Source organism: Coenobita brevimanus, chromosome 21 (assembly GCF_032717465.1).
Source record: "Coenobita brevimanus isolate Jiangsu-jjx chromosome 21, ASM3271746v2, whole genome shotgun sequence".
NCBI lineage: Eukaryota > Metazoa > Arthropoda > Malacostraca > Decapoda > Coenobitidae > Coenobita > Coenobita brevimanus.
Genome location: NC_136974.1, coordinates 34086616 through 34092603, shown reverse-complemented (window position 1 = coordinate 34092603; position 5988 = coordinate 34086616). Strand labels below are relative to the sequence as shown.

At 41.1% G+C, this 5988-nt stretch overlaps 1 pseudogene; it reads right to left on the bottom strand.

The window, feature by feature from the left end:
* Window positions 1-5222: 5222 nt before the first annotated feature.
* Window positions 5223-5342, bottom strand: LOC145392328 (5S ribosomal RNA; annotated as a pseudogene).
* Between the last annotated feature and the right edge of the window lie 646 nt (window positions 5343-5988).

Sequence of the window (5988 nt, the reverse complement as noted above, 5' to 3'; positions counted from 1 at the left end):
TTAAAATATACAGTACCGTAATTGACTTTCCAAAAATAAAAATCACATGCCCTTGATATACATGTAACTTGCAACATTGAACATAAATCCACTGACCTAATTCCAAAGCCCCTATGTAACCTGAGCATAATCCATCCTCAAAAATTACCACATGCAGCGACCCGCCCATCATACTAATCCATATTCCTCCCCAGTACAACCACTCCACATCCCTTGCACCCAGTACCACACCACTCCACACTCTCTTCCCCCAAATACCACACCACACCACATTCTTCCACAGCACATTACCACGCCACTCGCTCTTTTCCCCAGTGCCACACTACACCATACTCATTTCCTCCCAGTACCACACCACTCCACACTCCCTTACCCCCAGTACCAAACCACTCCACAATACAAAGCACCACACAGCATCCCATTCTTATCACACCACACAACCCCTTATTCCCACATCACCACACAACACCACATCCTCTTTCCTCCCAACACCAAACCACACCACATCCCACCATATCATGTCCCTTCCCCGAACATCACACTACAGTACACCACATCTTGTCACAATTTCTCACCCACACCACACCACACCCCTTCAACCAACACCACACCACACCACACCATTCCCACACCACCCAACCATACCCATTCCCAACACCACACTCCTCCCACAACACCACACCACATCCCTCCCCCAACACCACACCCCATCCCTCCCCCAACACCACACCATCACCACACCACACCATACCACAGCGCCACTATCTGCCCATCACGACCCCATCAGCTGATAATAGTAGTGTCCACGTGCAGAGTGAATGTGTCAGTTCATGCGCACTAGATAATCGACTGTATTTCTCCTCTCTCTCACTCCACCTCTCTCTCTCTCTCTCTCTCTCTCTCTCTCTCTCTATCAGTTTATCTGTGTGTGTGTGTGTGTGTGTGTGTGTGTGTGTGAGAGAGAGAGAGAGAGAGAGAGAGAGAGAGAGAGAGAGAGAGAGAGATGGGAATGGCTAGATAATCAACTACGTTTCTGGTGTGTTAATTGTGTTTATCTATCTATCTATCTATCTATCTATATGTGTGTGTGTGTGTGTGTGTGTGTAGTTCACTGGAGGCCCATATTCTCGTGTGGGCAGAGAGAGCTCACAAACATCTCTAATTCTCTCCATCATCATCATCATCATCGTCATACTTAACGACTTCAGTGCAAGGACTAGTTTATCGACTGGACTGCAAGTGTTTTGTTTTCCATATTTGGTAATTCCCGGGGGAGGAGAAGGGAGGGGACGGGGGCAGGGTAGGTAATATTATGGGGATTTTGAAAGTTCCCCAGCAACTTTTTTCCCTCAGCGATTTTCCTTCTTGCTCTTCGACGTTAATTACATCAGAGCTGGGACTAGAACATAGAGTATTCGAGTATCTTGCTATACTCTGTTCACTTTCACTTGTCCTGACCCCTCTCTCCATTTTGAGTGCTGAGTTGTAAAAGAGATTAAAACTAGAATATGGTGTTAGTGACAAACACGTGTTATGGCAAGAATGTAGAGCCGTAGTATTGTCTTATTTTTCCATTGAGCTGTAACACGAGATTAAAACTGAAATGTGGTGCTGGTGGCGAAGAAGTGCTTTGGACTGGTTGTAGAGCCGTAGTAGTGTCTTATCCTCTCACAGAGTTGCGAGAAATAAGCTGGAAAAAGGAGTAAATCTCAGCAAAGTAAAGGTGAATGAGCTATAGGCTTTCTGGAGTCCTAATTATAGAGATTTAACCCCTTCAGTGCGAGATCTACCAAATGGAAGTGTACAAACGGGGACAAAAGTTCGCCTAATATATCGCCTCTATTACTTATCGCTTTCCTCCGCTGGCAAATACTCCGAAGCAGAGAGAGACTCGGTGCTTATCTCTGTCCACAGATGGTTCTCCTCTTCTATATCTCACATTCCTCTGCTGGCAAATATTCCGAAGTTCGAAAAGTTTTAGTATGTTACTCTGGTTGGTTCACCTCCTCTTCTGCTAACATTCCTCTGCTGGCAAATATTCCTAATGTGCAAGAGGCTTGAATATGTTTCTCTGTCCATAGATGATGCTCTTTCATATGATACGGTGAGGTTGAAATTAGTGGACATGCCTCGAGTGTGAAGCGGATGAAGTGGAACAACAGGAGAACTTTTGTCCCTGACTGTACGGTCGACATCAAAAGTCCTGTCACCTCTCTTGCTTTTCTCTCCACGGACTTTGAAAATCAGTGTAGTGAATCCGTAGCAGCCGACGTAGTGTTAGCTGCTGCGGATTTAACACACTGATATTCAACGTCCATGGAGAGAAAAACAAGAGAGATGACAGGATTTGTTTTGCCGATTGTACATTGCTGGTGTGTCCTCGCGTATATGTACCGTATTTCACTGAGGATCGAGTGAGCTAAGGACGCTGTCTGTACATCTTTTCCTCAGCAGTTTATTTTAGTACTTTACACACTGAATTCTCTTGCATATTACGGTATCTAGACTCCTGGTGGTCCGGTGGTCAGTCACTTACCCGTAAATGTTAAGGGATGGTAACTTATCCTTGGGTTCCTGTACCTCTAAGGTCCTTATTTTCGTCAGGTAAGAAAGCTCCCTAACACCTCTTTCTAAGCGATTTATTTTGCTTATTTTAACTGTTCTGTGTCATTTAAATCATTCCATCACCACCATACTCAGCGTAAATGGCACACAGCCGTATCCAGAAATAAATCGCTAAGGAGGAGGTGCTAGGGAGCTTCCTTACCCAAGGAGAATTCGGCCCTAAGAGTCTAAGGGAAGGCGTAGGACTGGCTATTACCACTTCATGATATTTATGGAACCAAGTCGATATTAAAAACCCACAAGTAATAATCAAGAGAATATTAAGTTATGGAAAAATAGACAGAGGAAGAAAAGATAAGGAACTAAGGGACAGACAGCCTCCCTACTCAGCGAGGATCCAGTAGGGAGATAATGTATAACTGGGAGAGAAGTATATGTATAATTTTATCTCCAGACACTACAGAGATGAAAGGTCTCTCCCTCTGAGGTAAAACAAAAAAATGGAGATGATGAGCTGTTTCTGGGGGGTGGTTGAGAGAGAGAGTTTTTATTAGTTTCTCTTGTGAATATAATTATAACTGTGTGTGTGTGTGTGTGTGTGTGTGTGTGTGTGTGTGTGTGTGTGTGTGTGTGTGTGTGTGTGTGTGTGTGTGTGTGTGTGTGTGTATGTGTGTGTGTGTGTGTGTTCTGTGAGGCTATGTTCATATAGATTCCATTTGTAATATAGTCATAGTTGTGTACGTGTGTATGTATGTATATGTGTGTGTGTATGTGCGTATGTGTATGTAATCAGGTACGTTGCGCGCTGGTCTCAGGTACTACAGTGTAAGAATGTACAGTCGGAGTCATTAGTCCCTTTACACCATATCGAAATTTTTCCAAAACCCAAAGAGATTTTATGTGCCTATTATCTGTCCACTTAAACTTGGCCTAAAATTGCCATCTCCATCGTGAATACCGCTAGTCACGAAGAAGTGTTTTAGAATGGATGTAGAGCGGTAACATTATTTTATTCTTGTAGCTAAGGGAAATAAGCTGCACAAGGACGAAAATCCCAACCAAATCAAGGTGGACAAACTATACTCTTTTCACCTTAACGTGGCCCAAATTTTCGTCTTTTTGCAGCTTTTATCGCGTAGCTCAGTGGCAGAAAGAGACAATACTACGGCTCTACACCCTTTCCATAGCTCTTCTTCGTGATTAGCCCCATATTCTAGTGCTAGTAATTTGTCATAATTTAGCAACAAAGACGAAGATATGACAATTTTAGACCAGTTTAGAGTGAAACGAGTATTGTTACTAATAAAGCTGGATGGAATTTCTCTCTGTTAGTTAAGAACCTGAGACGCGTAAAGGGATTTTTGGCGTCAACTGTATGTGCAGCATCGGACATCAAAATATTGCAGAGTAGAATTAACACCCTTACTACCCAAAAGTCTCCCTTAACCCCTTTATTTCGATTATTTATTCCGACATCTTCTTGCTACTTGGGACGATTTTATCCAGCTTAGAAAATACCTCGGGCTCAAGTAGTTAATGAAGGCTAAATTGAACCCACAAAATTAAACCAAATCCAGGTCGAAAAATCTCTCATCAGCTGAGTAAAATCGTCTGTAGAGAGCAAGAAGATGAGAAAATAAGCGTCATTGGACCGAGAAGGTCGTCACATAAAATCGTCTTCACGGTGGTCACAGTTCAAGAAGATATGTCTGTGTGTTTTTTTTTTTTTTCAATTGGTGTTGAAGGGTATATGTTAAAATTTCCTCTTAAAAGTAAAATAATCTCTTCAGTAACCATAAATAAAGGTGATACTTGGGATATCGAGAAGTTAAATTGTTTATAGATCTTAGAAACTCCTGTCTGATCAGATATATATATATATATATATATATATATATATATATATATATATATATATATCTGTTCTTTTAACTTTCAAAATATTAGTTAAGACTCGAAATTCCTCATAGTTACTATTATTATTATTTTTATTATTACTATTATTATTATTATTGCTATTATTATTATTATTATTATTATTATTATTATTATTATTATTACTGATAAGCATTTCAGAAAATCTAGCACCTTAATTGGTTAACATCTTCCCTACCGGTAATTCACATGTAAAATATTCAAAGTGAGTGGATATTTTTAGGAGAATAAGTATGTGTGTGTGTGTGTGTGTGTGTGTGTGTGTGTGTAAGTTCATTTAGGTGAGTGGCTTACCATATGAGTGTACATACTATCATTTATGCATGCACAAAGAACAGAGTGTACAAGCGTGTGTGTGAGGCTCTCCTGTGACTGTGTGGTGTAAAGCCGTTCATGTTTGTAAAAGTAATGTGCACAGCTACGATCAATAATCCATTTACACGTCCTCTGTTCCGAAGAAATGAAGCCAGATTCTAGTCCTACCAAATACTGCTGGTTATACTATTTTTATTCTGACCTGGCCTAAAATTGACATCCCTCCATATTGAATACTGAGGTTTAACAATAGAGTAATATTAGACTAGGATGCTAATCACGAAGAAGCGTCCCGTCCATCCATTGCCAGACGCCATGTATCCCAAATGGGGTTGGCCAAGGGCTTAGAGTTAATTGTTTTACAGGGAGGGGCACTAATCCTCCACCAACCCCACTTGACGTAGGGATGCCAACAGCATCTGGTGTTCCCAGGCGGTCACCCATCCAAGTACTAACCAGACCCAACGTTGCTTAACTTCGCTGATCGAATGGGAAGCGGTGTACTCAACGTGGCAAGAAGCGTCACGAAAGCATAATTTATTGGGCTAGAGCATCGTCTTTTTCTGCCACTGAGCTACGTGAGATAAGCTTCGAAAAGGACGATAATCTGGACCAGGTAAAATTGAGACAGGTACTTGAAGCTTTAATTAGGATCTGGCACGACTTGGGGAAGGTATAAACGGACTATTGACCGTAACTGTACGTAGCAACCCTTTGAATCCCACGACGTAGGTCCGGTTTTATTCTCCCAGCCTCCAGACGATTTCATTCAGCTTAGGGGATGGATAAAAAGCTTCATTAACCCCTCCAATACGAGAGGTGTTTCCTAAGTTTCATGAACATATTGTCTGAATGTAAAACCGTCTGGAAATAGTAACGATTTTTTTCAGTTCAGGAGAGACTTCGAGGTCTTTCCTAAGTTTAATATAAAAATCGTCTGTAGGCAAAACCGTCTGGAAGCAGCAAGAATAAAGAGAATTTTTTACGTCATCAGATTGAAAGGGTTAATGACTCCTAAAACCATTGATGTGTACATGTAATACCAAAGAGAAGAAGGTGTAATTTCTGTACAAAGTAGCACATTCGTGTCAATACATATATATTTGGTAAAGGTAACTCCCTCTCTTGATAACCATGATATATATTTACTTTGAAATAAAATTTAAGATATTT